The following is a 14631-nucleotide window of genomic DNA, read 5'->3' as shown; positions in this document are numbered from 1 at the left end:
CGTGAAACGAAAGGGGTTCCTCACTGGAACAGATGCTCCCAACACAACAGAGCAGTCCTCTCGGCCCGAAAGTAGTCAGAAACAGTGGATCTAGGAAACGGCAGTCAGATGCAGTTCTACCGGCTTCAGATTTGGATCACCAACGGACGCGGCCCTCAAATAGCTCTGATACCATGTAGGAATTTACAGGGTAAGTTCCTCAGACAAAACACCAAAGGACATTGCTCACAACCAGATCGTAGATCAATACACTAGTATTTTTGACGTGGTTAAAACCCTCAAAGAGGGAAACAGTCCATAGCCTAAGCCAACGCGGCCACTTCAGGCAATTTATTAATAAAAGAATGAAAATTTACATAAGCTTCTCTCATAGACGGATTACCCTACAAATGACCCTCCATGCGCTTTAAATAGAAATCATGGACCAATTGGATGTCAAGCCACGGATCAAGTGTCAGTAATACCGAGGAATTTACAGGGTAAGTTCCTCAGACAAAACACCAAAGGACACTGCTCACAACCAGATCGTAGATCAATACACTAGTATTTTTGACGTGGTTAAAACCATCAAAGAGGGAAACAGTCCATAGCCTGAGCCAACGCGGCCACTTCAGGCAATTTATTAATAAAAGAATGAAAATTTACATAAGCTTCTCTCATAGACGGATTACCCTACAAATGACCCTCCATGCGCTTTAAATAGAAATCATGGACCAATTGGGTGTCAAGCCACGGATCAAGTGTCAGTAATACCGGGGAGAGAATGAACCATTGGATCACTACATATGGTGACCGTCAGATTGTAAGTTACAAAATGTACAAGGTAAAGAAATACACTTTACCTAACTCTATACTAGACCAAGTTGTACTTAACTATTTCTTCTGTGTCGAAATATCCTAACACGAGTTAAGTTCGGAGATGGATCATGAGGCCATTAAAAGTTAATGCAAGGTTCGTGGTGGAATTATGTAAATTCCATGGAACGGTTATGGAAGCTATCAAGGCGAATCATTACATATAATGGAGCCAGTGGTTTCATAACTATGTAAAATGTGTTTTAAAATGCTATTTGAAATGAACTTTGCTCATACCTTGGAACTTACCACTTCCGTCCACTGACCTTTGATTGGCTGCTTCCTGATGATGCTTCTAGGTGCTTTATATCTTCAAAATATCTTCCTTTGCCATACCTGCATTTGGTTTTCATTATCATTTAACTAACATCTGACTGTCAGTGTTGAATAACAAAGTGATGGCTGCAGAATTAGCTTTTGGTTGCGGAAACTGGGTTCAGCTGCAGAAACTGACACAGTGATCATATTACTGAATGGAGATGGACAAATGATTACTGAGTGAATGAAAACTGGTCATGAGAGGGTTTTTATTGGAGGAATGAAATGAAATGAAGTGAAGTGAAATGTAGTGGAGTGAAATGAATGTCATGAAACTATGAATACAATGAGAAAATATTTTTTTTTTTGGAAAATATAGGGCGTCAGGAGTTCCTGATTTTCATCCTGTATTTTATGTATAAGACTGTCAAACAATAATTGGTTTTCAGGCTTATACACACACACACAGACAAACACACACACACACACACACACATATATATATTTAAATAGAAAAGAACAAAGGTTAGGCTAGTGGAGAAGAAGGATTTTTCTTCACTAGCCTTATTGCAGAACTATCTTGAAAGATTTTGACAAATTCCTCTTTTTAGAGTGGCTTATGATAGATCTTTAATTTTTGGCCATTCAAAATAAGAGGAGTTTGATGTTCTTCAATGGTTTTGATTCTTACCGCTCCATTGCTAAATATTTTGTCAATCTCATATGGCCCAAGCCAATGAGTATGAAATTTTCCTTTAAAATCTTTAAACTTGGAATCAAATAGCAATGCCCAATCTCATTCTTGAAACTTTTTCTCCTTGATGTATTTGTCATGCCACTTAGCTCTTTGATATTGTACTAGATCAATTCTTAGGATTGCTTCTTGTCTGATCTCATCTAGCTCATTCAACTGCTCCATTCTATGCTTTTGGGCTTCTGATAGATCCATTCCCAACTGAACTGCCATCTTGAAGGTTTTGACTTGGAACTCAATGGGGAGCAAGACTTCTTTCCCATAAAAAAGTTCATAGAGAGAATGTCCTATTGTATTTCTCCATGTAGTTCTATAGACCCACAAGGCTTCAGGAAGCCTTTCTGCCCAATCTCTTTTGTGTAGATGAACAGTCTTGGTAATGATGCCTTCAATAAATTTGTTTGTAGACTCCACTTGACCATTTGCTTGCGAATGGTAAGGAGTAGATTTTCTATGCTTGACTTTGTATTCTTCCATCAGCTTCTCCACGAGGTTGGATGTGAATTGACCTCCCTGATCTGTCACAATTTCTCTTGGAACACCAAAGCGACTAAAAATATCCTCATAAAGAAAACTAACAACTGAATGCTCAGTAGCAAAAAATAATGCTCTGGCTTCTACCCATTTGGTGACATAATCAGTACATAACAATATATACTTTCTTTGTTTAGATGGTGGGTTAATAGGTCCAATGAAATCTAAAGCCCATTTTTCAAAGGGTTCAATGAGTACCTATGGATGCAATGGCATTTCATTTGAAAGGGTAGGTTTCCCTACTCTTTGGCAGTTGTCACACCTTTTGACATATTGTTTTGCATCTTTGAAGAGGGATGGCCAATAATATCATAAAGAGAGGATTTTATAGGCTGTCCTTTTGTCAGCAAAGAGTCCGCCGCATGGTTCATCATGACATGCTTTGAGGATATCAGACATTTCATCTTCTCTGACACATCTTCTGATCACAAGATCTGGCCCTATTTTAAACAATTCGTTACAAATCCATGAATATTTTGAACTCTCCTGAATAATCTTTCTTCTTTCACCAGGAAATAAATGTGGAGGTAGTTTCCCTGTAACCAAATAGTTAGCTATATCTACATACCAAGGGGTCTTAGTAGTTACTGCAAATAAATATTCATTAGGAAACTTGTCCTCTATAGGAGAATCTTCTTTAGTATTCTGAATCCTAGACAAGAAATCAGCTACTGTATTTTGTTTCCCTGGTCTATCCAACATAGTAATATTGAATTCCTATAAAAGTAGGAGCCACCTTGTAACTCTGCCATTAGTAATATGTTTTTTCATTGGATATCTAATTGTAGAATGATCAGTATGAATAAAAGTTTCATAGCATGTTATATAATGTCTGAACTTATTGATTGCATGAACAACAACTAAGAACTCTTTTTTAGTCACAGTATAGTTCAACTCAGTGGGAGTTAAATTTTTACTAGTATAGTAAATGGCATAAGGAGTTAAATATTTTTGACCCAACACAGCTCCTAAAGCTGTATTTGAAGCATCTGTAGAAATATGGAAAGGAAGTTTCCAATTTGGTCCTCTCAAGATAGGTGCTTTAGATATTCTTGTTTTCAAAGTTTCAAATGTTGTTTGGCAATCAGGACCCCATTTAAATTCACAGTCTTTTGTAAGCAGTTTGAAGAGTGGAGATGCTATTTTAGTGAAGTTTTCTATAAATCTTCTATAATATCTAGTGAATCCTAAAAAACTTCTAACATCTTTTTGACAATTTGGAATAGGCAACTTGGAGATGACTTCAACTTTTGATCTATCAACTTTAATCCCATCCCCTTAAATGTGATGTCCCAAAACAATACCTTCAGTAAACATCATAAAGCATTTTTCATGACTTAATGAAAGGTTTGTTTCTTTACATCTTATAAGGACTTTTTCCAAATTCTCTAATGCCTCTTCAAACGAATCACCATAAACTGTAAAATCATCCATATAAACCTCTACACAATCACGGATTAGATCAGAAAATATTCCTAGTACTGCTCTTTGGAATGTTGTGGGTGCATTACATAATCCAAAAGGAAGCACTCGATAAGCAAAAGTTCCCCATGGAAAGGTAAATGTGGTCTTATCTTGATCTTCAGGTGCTACCTGAATTTGATTATAACCACTAAAACCATCCAAAAATGAAAATTACTTTTTGCCTGCTAATGTATCTAATACTTGATCAATAAAGGGCAAAGGAGAGTGATCCTTGAAAGTTTCTTTGTTTAATTCCCTATAATCAATGCATACCCTCCATTTACCATTCTTTTTGGGTACTATAACTAAAGGAGAAACCCATCGGCTATCTAAAATTGGATACATGAAGTTTACATTGAGTAGTTTTTGGAGCTCTTCTTTCACTATCTCCCTAAGATTTGGATTCATCCTTCTCTGAGGTTGTCTGATTGGTCTACTGTTTTCCTCGATATAGATATGATGGATGCAAGTCTTAGGGTCAATACCTTTCATATCAGTATACCCCCATGCAAATGCAGTAGAATGTTTTTGCAAGATTTTGGTTAGCTCTTCCTGTTGTGATTTTTCCAAATTTTTGTTGATATTCAATGTTTTACCTGGAAAAATCTCAATGGTAAAACTACTGAACTCTTCCATAGAGTAAAGACACATTTGTCTTGATGATGAATACTCAATATCAGAATCTAACTGAAATTGTGTGTGGTCATATTCTGAAGATATTTCAAAATTTTCTAATGTGTTCAGAATTTGACTATCTTCACTGATTTCAGAAATGGTAAAGACAGGTTCTATATTGTTCTCATCATCGACCCATTCATTGTCTCCTACTTTTGTAATTGCTTTTTCTGGAGGATACAAATTGAATTTCTTTGTCGAACTACCATAAGAAATGTACATATCTCCAGATCTACAACTAATTAAAGCATCAGCTGTGGCTAGCCAAGGTCTTCCTAAGATGAGTGGGTGCCCTCCTAGATTACTCTTGGGAGTCAAAATCATGAAATCTAATGGATACTCCCATGAATCTAAGGAGACTGAAATATCTTCTAATACACCATCTAGTTTTATTATTGATCTATCTGCAAGTTGCAGTAAGGTGGGTGTAAAAAGAAGATTAGGAAGTTTAAGCTGTTCCATAGTCTATCTACTCATAATGTTGATAGCAACCCCTAAGTCAATCAAAGTATTTGGAATTTCTATCCCATTTATATGTGTCTTGACAATTGGACTACCTGGATTTACATATTTCTGCATGGTAATTTTTCCCATCATGATATCTGCAATTTTTCCTACCAGGTGGATTCTTCTTGTATCTCTTGGTTTCCTTCCTGGTCTTTTGAGACTCAACTCCTTTATTGTTTTTGCTAGAATAGGAATCTCTCTAATGGCTTGTAGCAAGGGAATATTGATACAGACATTCTTTAACTCATCTAGAAAATCATATTCAGGCAACAAGATTTGTTTTTCCACCCCTTTGTCAATTTGTAATCTTTCAGGGAAAGGAGGTGTGGATATTGAAGATGCAGGTTTCTCAACTACAGGAGTTGTGGGGGTTGACACTTTTTCTTTTTCTTTTTGAATGTTTGGGTTTTGAAGAGATGCTTCCTCAGAACTTTTATTGGCTTTAAGAGAATCCTCCTTAGAGGTATCTTGCTCTTGAACATCTATAGAAGGTTTTTCTAAAACTCTACCAGTCCTGAGTTGTACATCATTAAGAGGAACAATCATATAGGTAGGAAATTTCTTTCCTTCCACCATGTAAGCATTCTGAGGATTTTTTTTGTTAGGATTTTGCAATGGCTGGGCTGCTAGTTGATTTTTCTTTTGTTGAAATGGAAGCAAGAGTTGAGAATTTGGATTTTGTTGAGAAGGTTGTTGTTGCGGAAATGGTAATGAAAGTTGTGGGTTTTGATTTGGAAGTTGTGGATTTTGTTGATTTTGAAAAGATGGAGGATATTGATAAAATTGATCAAATATCCCATAAGGATTTTTCATCCCTTGTGCCCATGATTGGTATGGATTTTGAGATTGGGGCCAAGGTTGTTTCCAAGAATTCCAATTTGGTGGGAGTTGAAAGTTCATAGGATTGTTAAATCCTTGATTTTGTGGCCCCTGCCATGGTCTTCTTGAAACAAAACAAAGGGACTCTACTAAATTTGGATCTTCCTGAAAGACATCTTTGAGCCCAGGAACTAAAGGACAATCCTTGGTCTCATGGCTTTCTAAGAAAATCACACATGTTTCTACAACTTTTGCATCCAAGGGACATTCCCTTAAAGCATGTTTCTTTCTACATTTTGGACAAAAGATGGCTAAGGCTTCGACTTCTGCTTTCTGTTTGCTTTGTATTTTAAGGGTGTCTAGTTGTTCACTAAGGCTCCCTAGAATATCAATTTTGAACTCATCAAGCATATTGCCAATCTCTGCCCTACTTATTGATCCAGTTGTAGATTTGTTTGCTCTAATAAGAGAAGGATCTCTAGGCCCTTTTCCAGTTTTAGATTTCCCCCTTGAGAGATGGACACATAGTTCTGCTATGTCATGGAGTGGAAGTTGAGAAATATCTCCCTTCCCCATCATGTTTAAAATATCTATCCATTCATCTCTAATGGCTTTCAATAAAAGGGCTTTCAAGGTTTCCTCATCTAAATTGCTCATTTTTGCTCTCTTTAAGTTGTATTGAAATCTTTCAAGTAAATCCTCCAAGTTTTCGTCTTCTTTTTGTATCATCTTGAATACCTCATCCTTATGATTGATGGGCATACAATAATCCAGGTATCTATCCAAAAATGTTTGTTTCATAGCATTCCAAGTCCTAATAGACTGAGTGACTAATCCCATGAACCATTTCAAAGCAGCTCTTTTCAATGTTGAAGGAAACAGTTTGAGTTTTTGATAGTCTTCCATATAGTCATAGGTTCGACACAAGGCTTCAAACTCAAATAAAAATGTTTCAGGATCCTCACTTTGCAACCCATAAAAGTTTGGGAGGACAGATGGTGAAATGTTTTTCATTGTTGTATGGGTTTCCTCATCGGCTATATGGAATCCAAATGAGTTATCTCCATCCCTATTTCCCCCATTGTTATCTCTACCTCCTCCATTATTTCCTCCTCCTTTACCTCTACCCCCTCCTCCAAATCCATTTACTACTTCCTCTGTCATGATAGTTTCTTCAGAGTTCTTAGAGTCCTCTGGTTCTTCTATTAATGGCGAACGAGGAAGAGTTTCTCTCTCCTCTTCTTCAGGTGATTCTACTTCTTTGATTACAATATATTCCCCTGTAGAAGTGAAGAAAGGTTCTTCTCCTAGATCAGATTTAATGGATAGTGTGGGAGAGTCTCTTAATTCGGTTGTTGCCCCTTGAATTCCAGGAATCCTAAGGCTGGGAGTATGAGTCGAAGATGATGGAGGTGTATCTTGTCTATTCCTTGAAGTAGCTGGAGTTGTGAAAATCGAACTTTTGGCCCTAGCTACAAACCTTCCCCTAGAATCTCTTGCTATATGCATATCATTTTTTTATTTTTATTTTTCAAGTCGGGCTAATAATTCTCTTTCTGATCTTCCAGGTCACACTAAGTGCAAGAAGAGAGCATAATTAAGAAATTATTGAACTAATAACTCTTTTTTTCTGATCCTCTAGATCACATTAGGTGCAAGAGGAGAGCATACTTCCAGAAGTTATCAATTCCCCCCCCCCCTTTTTTTTTTAATATAAGAGATCAGCTACCTAGTTACACTTCCCCGGCAATGATGCAAAAATGTTTAGTCAATTTAGTATGTCCTAAATTTCTACATTAATTATTGACCGGGAGTCGTAAATTGACGAAGTGTGGCGCACTATATGTGCAAGACAACCTCTTTCTTACTTTTTATTGTTTTCAATTTTTGTTTTGTTTTGGGGGTTTTATCTTTGTTTATCTCCTAATGTGAATGGAAATCCTATTCCTAAATTTCAAGAATAATTCAGAAGGTAAGTATGGATATAGATTTTAAGGCAATTATGTCCTTTATGCTGATTTCTAGAGCTTAACACTTCAGAGGATCTCAAAATGTACTAGTAATGAAACTGTCATTCAAACAAGAATGGAAATGTACTGCTAGTAAAATCAAATAAATGATGAACTACTGATCATGAAATCACTACTTCTGTTGCTCATCTAAATACAAAAAAAAAAAATTTAAGCTACTACACTCAAACAAGTCAAAAACTGCAAACTAATAAAAGTAAAATCAATTCGCTTCATTCATAGTCCGATAGCTCACCATGTAGTCTAAGCTATGGCTTTAGGAGATAACGTCAATGATATGAGGAAATTGATATCTAATTGCAGGAAAATAAAGCTAAAATCAAATCACATCATTCATAGTCCGATAGCTCGCCATGTAGTCTAAGCTATGGCTTTAGGAGATAACATCAATGATATGAGTAGTTTGATATCTAATTGCAGAAAAGTAAAACTAAAATCAAATCACATCATTCATAGTCCGATAGCTCGCCATGTAGTCTAAGATATGGATTTAGGAGATAATGTCAATGATATGAGGAAATCTGATATCTAAACTAGCTAATAAAGCAAGTAAATGAGACTAAAATCAAAGCATAACTGGAATTTAAAAAAACTAAGAAAAGCAAAGTCAGTGGAGAGGTTTAATCTCATGTCACTAGTTATTGCAAAAATTGTATGGAAATGCTCGGGCCTACTCTATCCTGAAACACACACACACTGATCAGTGTTAACAATATACGAAGCTTGAAAAATCATGTACAGGAATGAAATGTTAATACCATAGCAAATGAAATATACACAGGTGGATAACTATGAAATATGTGCAATAAAAAAAAAACAATGCATAAAATTTTTATAGCAATAAGGAAAAAGAAACCTCAGCGTGCAGGGGCCCTCTACACAGCCTCTGTCAATAGGCTATCAGTCCAGAATTATGCTCACACAGTCATATAAAAACAAAGTCTTCTTTATATTTCAAAACAGAGGAATCCTGTCGCTACCACAGTGGGACTAATGCCACGACACAGTAAACTTTAACAACAAAATTACATCAACAAAGACTAACTCTATGCGTTTGGAAACACATTATTTATAACAAAAAATTCATAACTATTTTCCTATGAAACTACTTCAACTGAGGACATGTAAAAGGACAACGTCCGTAAACTTAGCATACTGGTTGCCAAGATTATTCAATCTATCAAAAGTCGTTGTTGGATTCGCATCGTGGGGTAGTCTACAACTATGAACATGACCCCAGGGATCTAGGAATGACCACGAATCCTTCACGTGTTTGAAAATAGAGTCATGTTGCCGTAGGACTCCTTCGTTTAACCACCATTTGACCATCGTTGACCACGGCTTTCCTTAATGAATCCGGCTGAACCAATAGGACCTGATCCCTGTCCAGGTCATTCCTAATCTGCCCACATGTCTTGTTTTGCTCGATGACACCTACAACCTAGAGTTTAACAAAAACAGCTGCAGAAAGTTGAATCAGTTGCGGAAAGTGGCTACATTCCGCAGCTAATGAGCAAAATCTAAGTCAAACAACAAACACAAAAACATAGTTAGAAAACCGCTTAAATTCTCTTTTAGAATCAATATGCAATGATCTTTGATAGCTTATGGGGTAATGGTGAGGGGAAAAAGTCTATGAAAATGTGTAGGAGAGATGTAGTTTGAAAGCTCAACATGTGGCATCCCGGGAGGCCACCAAAATTATTGTTCAAAGTCCAGCAGAGGCAACGGGGGTCGAATCTGCGACCTCGCACAACAAATATAATGCCTTTGCCATTACACCATGCATATTGTTACACAACCATTATGTTTTCACATTTTATTTAAACATAACTTGCGCGTTATTTGGGGTTAGGGCCAGCCCTTGGTCACACCAATACAATACGACCACTAGCGGAGAGTAGTGCAGGGTCCCATTCGGCGGGGCGAGTCGTTGGTCTTAGCCCCAGGCACGTGGACCCCCACGTGACTATATTTTTTAGAAAATAGGCGTTAGCGGACATTTAAAGTGTCCTATAATTTCGCCCGATTTTCGGCAATTGTCGCTCCGTTAGCGCGTTTTGTGGCAAATTTGTAGGATGGTGCCAGATTTTGGGGAATTTGTGGTGTGATTAGTAGAATATTGGGAAAGGCCATAACTTCTTTAGTTTTTTACCAAATCAGGAGCAAAAAGAGGCTACACAGGCATTTTTGGGCATTCTGGAGCCATTGGAATAGGTTTCAGAGCTTTTTGAGCATTGTAAATTGATGTATTCACACTTTTGAGCATAATAGAGATGGTGAAGCCATTGGAAGCTGGACCAAGGATATGTAGCCCAGGAGGGGTGAAATCCATCATGCGCTGTTGTGATACTGTTTATGGTGACATTTATGTATGTTATATGTTGTTTAGTCATTTATTTATGTTAATTTGCACATAAAATTTACATAAAAACACTCAAAAACACATGTTTAAACTTGCAAATCATTTCATAATCCCTAAAGCACTTTTAATATAATCTGAAAAGGAATTTTAGCACATAAAACTAATTTTCTCAATCAGATCAAGTTTGGTATCAGAGCTCTTGGTTTTATTTGTGCAAGTAGGATTTGACTATTTGCAAATGAATGTCATGCCTACAAGGTTAAAACTCAAGAGAGAAGAAAGGAATTTGGTTGAAAGCCCTAAAGTTGGGTCAAGGGGAAGGAGGGAAAGGTTGCCACAATCTCCATCACCATTTCTTCCTGAAGTTGCAGTTGAGACTCTAGTGAGTATGTCTCATGAAGGAGAGCTTGCAAAAACAGAGGATGAGAAGGCCTCAGGAAGGCTCTCTTTGATATGACAGAGATGGTGAAGGTCCTCTATGAAGAGAGGAATACCAGACTGCAGGGTGAAAGCTCCAAACCTCCCAAAGGAGAAGGTTCTTCAGGAGGAGGTAATGAAAATGGAGGTAAACCTCCACCCTCTCCACCATCTTCTTCATCTTCTTCTTCACGAGCATCTTCAACCTCTTCCACTAACACAACCCTTACTCATACTCATCAACATACCTCAAAAGGAACTAGTAAATCACCCTTATTAAAACTTGATGTTAAATTTGAACTGCCCATGTATAATGGTGAAGTGAATGCAGAGAAGCTTGACAATTGGGTTCATCAGTTGGAGGTCTATTGCAGAATTAAAAACCTTCAAGAGGATGACATACATATTCAATTATCTTCCTTGAGGTTGGAGGGTGCAGCATTAGTATGGTGGGAATCAAATACATAAGAAGAGATAAAAAAAAACACTGTAAGATCTCAATTTCTTGGTCTGATTTCATTGTTGCAATTAAAAGACAATTATACCCTCTAGCTTATATGCAGAAAACCATCATGAATTGGCAGAACTTTAGATAACGTAAAGGTCAAAATGTGTAAGATTACACCCAAGAATTCAGAAAACGGTCTCTAATGTTAGGTGTAGATTTGCAATCACAAGACATGTTTCTGAAGTACATAGGGGGTTTACACAATTACCTTACGCATACTATCCTTATGTTTAATCCCAATAATCTAGATGAGGTGTGTGTGCAAGCCACTCATCTTGAGCCAAGAGGGAAAAACACTCTAGAAGAGGGTATTAAAAATTCATTTAAGGGTAAAGGAAAGGAAAAGGGTTTCAAAGGGAAGAGAAAAAAAAGGAATCTATCAAGAAGTAAGGAGAGAAATTAATATGCAAGCATTGTTCCAAAGAGGGTCATGATGAGTCTCATTGTTGGAAGCTTCATCCTGAGATGAAACCAAAGAAATTCGAGAACAGGGGAAAACAAAACACAACTGCAACACTCAACAAGATTTGGGATCCGATTTGGGTGACGAAACTAAAATTACAGCCATGGGTATGAAGGGAACAGAATCCAATAAAACTCTAAATGAAAAGAAGAGGATAAAAAAATTCACATAAGGGTAATCTCAAAACATAGAAAAATTGATACACTTTTTGATAGTGTCTCTCAAGCCAATCTTATCTCTGAAAACATTGTCAAAAGTTTAAACTTGGAAGCCATTCCACATCATAAACCATATCCACTTGGATGGGTGTGTGACAATGTACAGTTGCAAGTAACTAGAAAGTGTAAACTAAAATTCTCCATTACTGTAAAGTTCATAGATGGAGTGGAGCTTGATGTTGTGCCATTAGACATATGTGGTATAGTTCTGGGTAGCCCGTATCTTTATGACAGAAAATCTATCTTCCATAGACATGAAAAAAAATACCATTTGTTCAAACATGGAGTAGAATATCTTGTGAGAGCTCATAGCAAGAAACCAAATCTTTCACTTTATAATGCGGGGAAGATGAAAAGACTAGTGAATTCAAGCAAGAATTTTGTGCTTCTAATGATCAAACCCAAGAATGATGTTGATAATGAAGCTTTTAAAGGTTGTGATTCAAGATTGAAATCTGAATTGGTTGCTGTTGTTAACCAATATGATGAGATGTTTTAGGAACCAAAAGGATTGCCTCCCAAGAGATGAATCCAACATGAGATACAGTTGTAGCAAGATAGTCCTCTTCCTAACATTGCCATGTATAGGATGTCGGTGATGGAAAGTGCAGAAATTAAAAAGCAAATTCAAGAGTTGTTGGATAAAGGGATCATCAAGCCATCTTCTTTGTCATGTGGTTCACCTATTGTTTTGGTGCCAAAGAAGGATGGAACATGGCGCATGTGTGTGGACTTTCGTGCATTGAACAAGATTACGGTAAATAAACCTTACCCACTACCTAGAATAGATGATTTACTTGATCAATTAAAAGATTCAAAGTATTTTACTAAGTTGGAGTTAAGGAGCGGCTAGCATAATATTTGAATTGTTGAAGGAGGCATTTGGAAGATAACATTCAAAACAAAACAAGGTTTGCTTCAATGGATAGTTATTCCTTTTGGTTTATGTAATGTTCATGCTACCTTCATGTGTGTGATGAATGATGTGTTGAGGCAATTTCTTGATGAGTTTGTTATAGTCTACTTAGATGACATCTTAATTTTCAGTAAATCTCATGATGAACATGTCATGCATGTGAGAAAAGTACTTGATGTCTTAAAGAAATAATAGTTGTATTTAAAGATGTCAAAGTGTGAGTCTGGAAAAACTTCTTTAGTTTACTTGGGTCATATTGTTGGAGGATGTGAGTGGAAAATAGATCCCTGTAAGGTTGATGTCATTTTGAATTGGCCAAGGCCCAAGAAAGTTACTAAGGTAAGAAGATTTTTGGGAGAAGCACAATATTGGAGGAAATTTATTGCTAACTTTTATTCTATAGTAGCTCCTTTGCATGCATTGACAAGTGTCAAAAAGGTTTTTCAGTGGGGAGGCAAACATTGAAAGGCCTTTGATGCATTGAAGAAAAATATCAGTTCAATTCCAGTACTTTCACTTCCAGATTTGAGACAAACATTTGAGATTCAGACTTATGCTAGTGGCTATCTCATGGGTTCATTCCACATGCAACATGGTAAGCCTATCTGTTTTCATTCAGAAACTTTCAATTGTTGGCATTATGATACAGATTTGGCACTATGACACAGGTGTTGTCCTTGATGCAACTCACACAGATGACAGATCATTGTTTAGGCTCACAGAATGAAGAAAGAGAGGTATACATAGGTTCCCCATTGACCAAGCCGCGTGTACACGCGGGTTCGCAGACCAAAAGGTGCGTATAGTATACACACGCACTTTCAAGAGAGGAAAGGCACGTACATGTCGGAAAACTTAGTTTTGGTCTATGCTATTTGGTCCATGGTATTTTGATCCATGGTATTGGTCCAAGATATCTTGTCCAAAGTGTTGACCCTAGGTATTTGGTCCAAGGTATTGTTTCTAAGTGGTTTTGGACCATGGTATTGAGTAAGGCCTAAGACTATAATAGGAGGAGAAGATCATTAGGAAAAGGCAATCATGAATTAAAATCTAATGAAGAGAAAAATCTAGAATACAGGTTATTGGGTTATGGTGCACAGCTGGATCTAAATCAAGGATGAACCTGAGTGCTTGATGAAGGATAAGTTCTATTGATGGGTCAAGATCTTAAGGCTTGAAGAGAAGTATCTTTGTGTGGTTTTGATCTTTTATCTGAATAACTGGTGCATGTTCTAATCTGTAAATATGATGATCTGGGTATAACTGATGTCTGGAATTGTTCAAATCATCATTTACAGATCTGTACGCAGGTTCACTTTAGCATATGCACGTATACACGTTGGTTCTGCATATCAAAACAACGTATACGCAGGTTCGCCTTGAAAAAATGACATATGTACGCAGGTTCGACACACTGAAGTAGCGTATACCTAATAAAATATGCTTTAGCTACTTCTGTTTGTTGTTGCAGTGTTCTGGGTTCTAGCTTGGGTTCTGGTTACTGTTACTGTATTCTGGTTACAACATTCTGAGAAGTGATTGATTGATTCAGTTTTGGTTGGTGCAAAGGAGATTGATTGATGCAAATATATTTGATGTTTGATTAACGTTATTGATGGATCCAGTCTGAAAATTTATGAAACGTGGTCCCTAGAAGAAAAGAGAAGGTTGTAGCCTTTTGTAGGCCAACACCTACGTACTAGTAAACACATTAGCTAGTACAAGAGCTAGGGGGTTGTAGCTCCCTTCTAGGAGAAGCTGGACAATGAAAGAAGGTTGTAGCCTTTTGCAGGTAGAAGCCTGCATACTAGTATAATACTGCACCAGTACAAAAATTGTAAAAAG

This window comes from Pinus tabuliformis, chromosome 5_1 (assembly GCF_031772625.1).
Source record: "Pinus tabuliformis cultivar Carrire ecotype Pingquan chromosome 5_1, CPIR1, whole genome shotgun sequence".
Taxonomy (NCBI): domain Eukaryota; kingdom Viridiplantae; phylum Streptophyta; class Pinopsida; order Pinales; family Pinaceae; genus Pinus; species Pinus tabuliformis.
The sequence above is the reverse complement of the archived record's forward strand: the minus strand, read 5'-3'. Positions refer to the sequence as shown.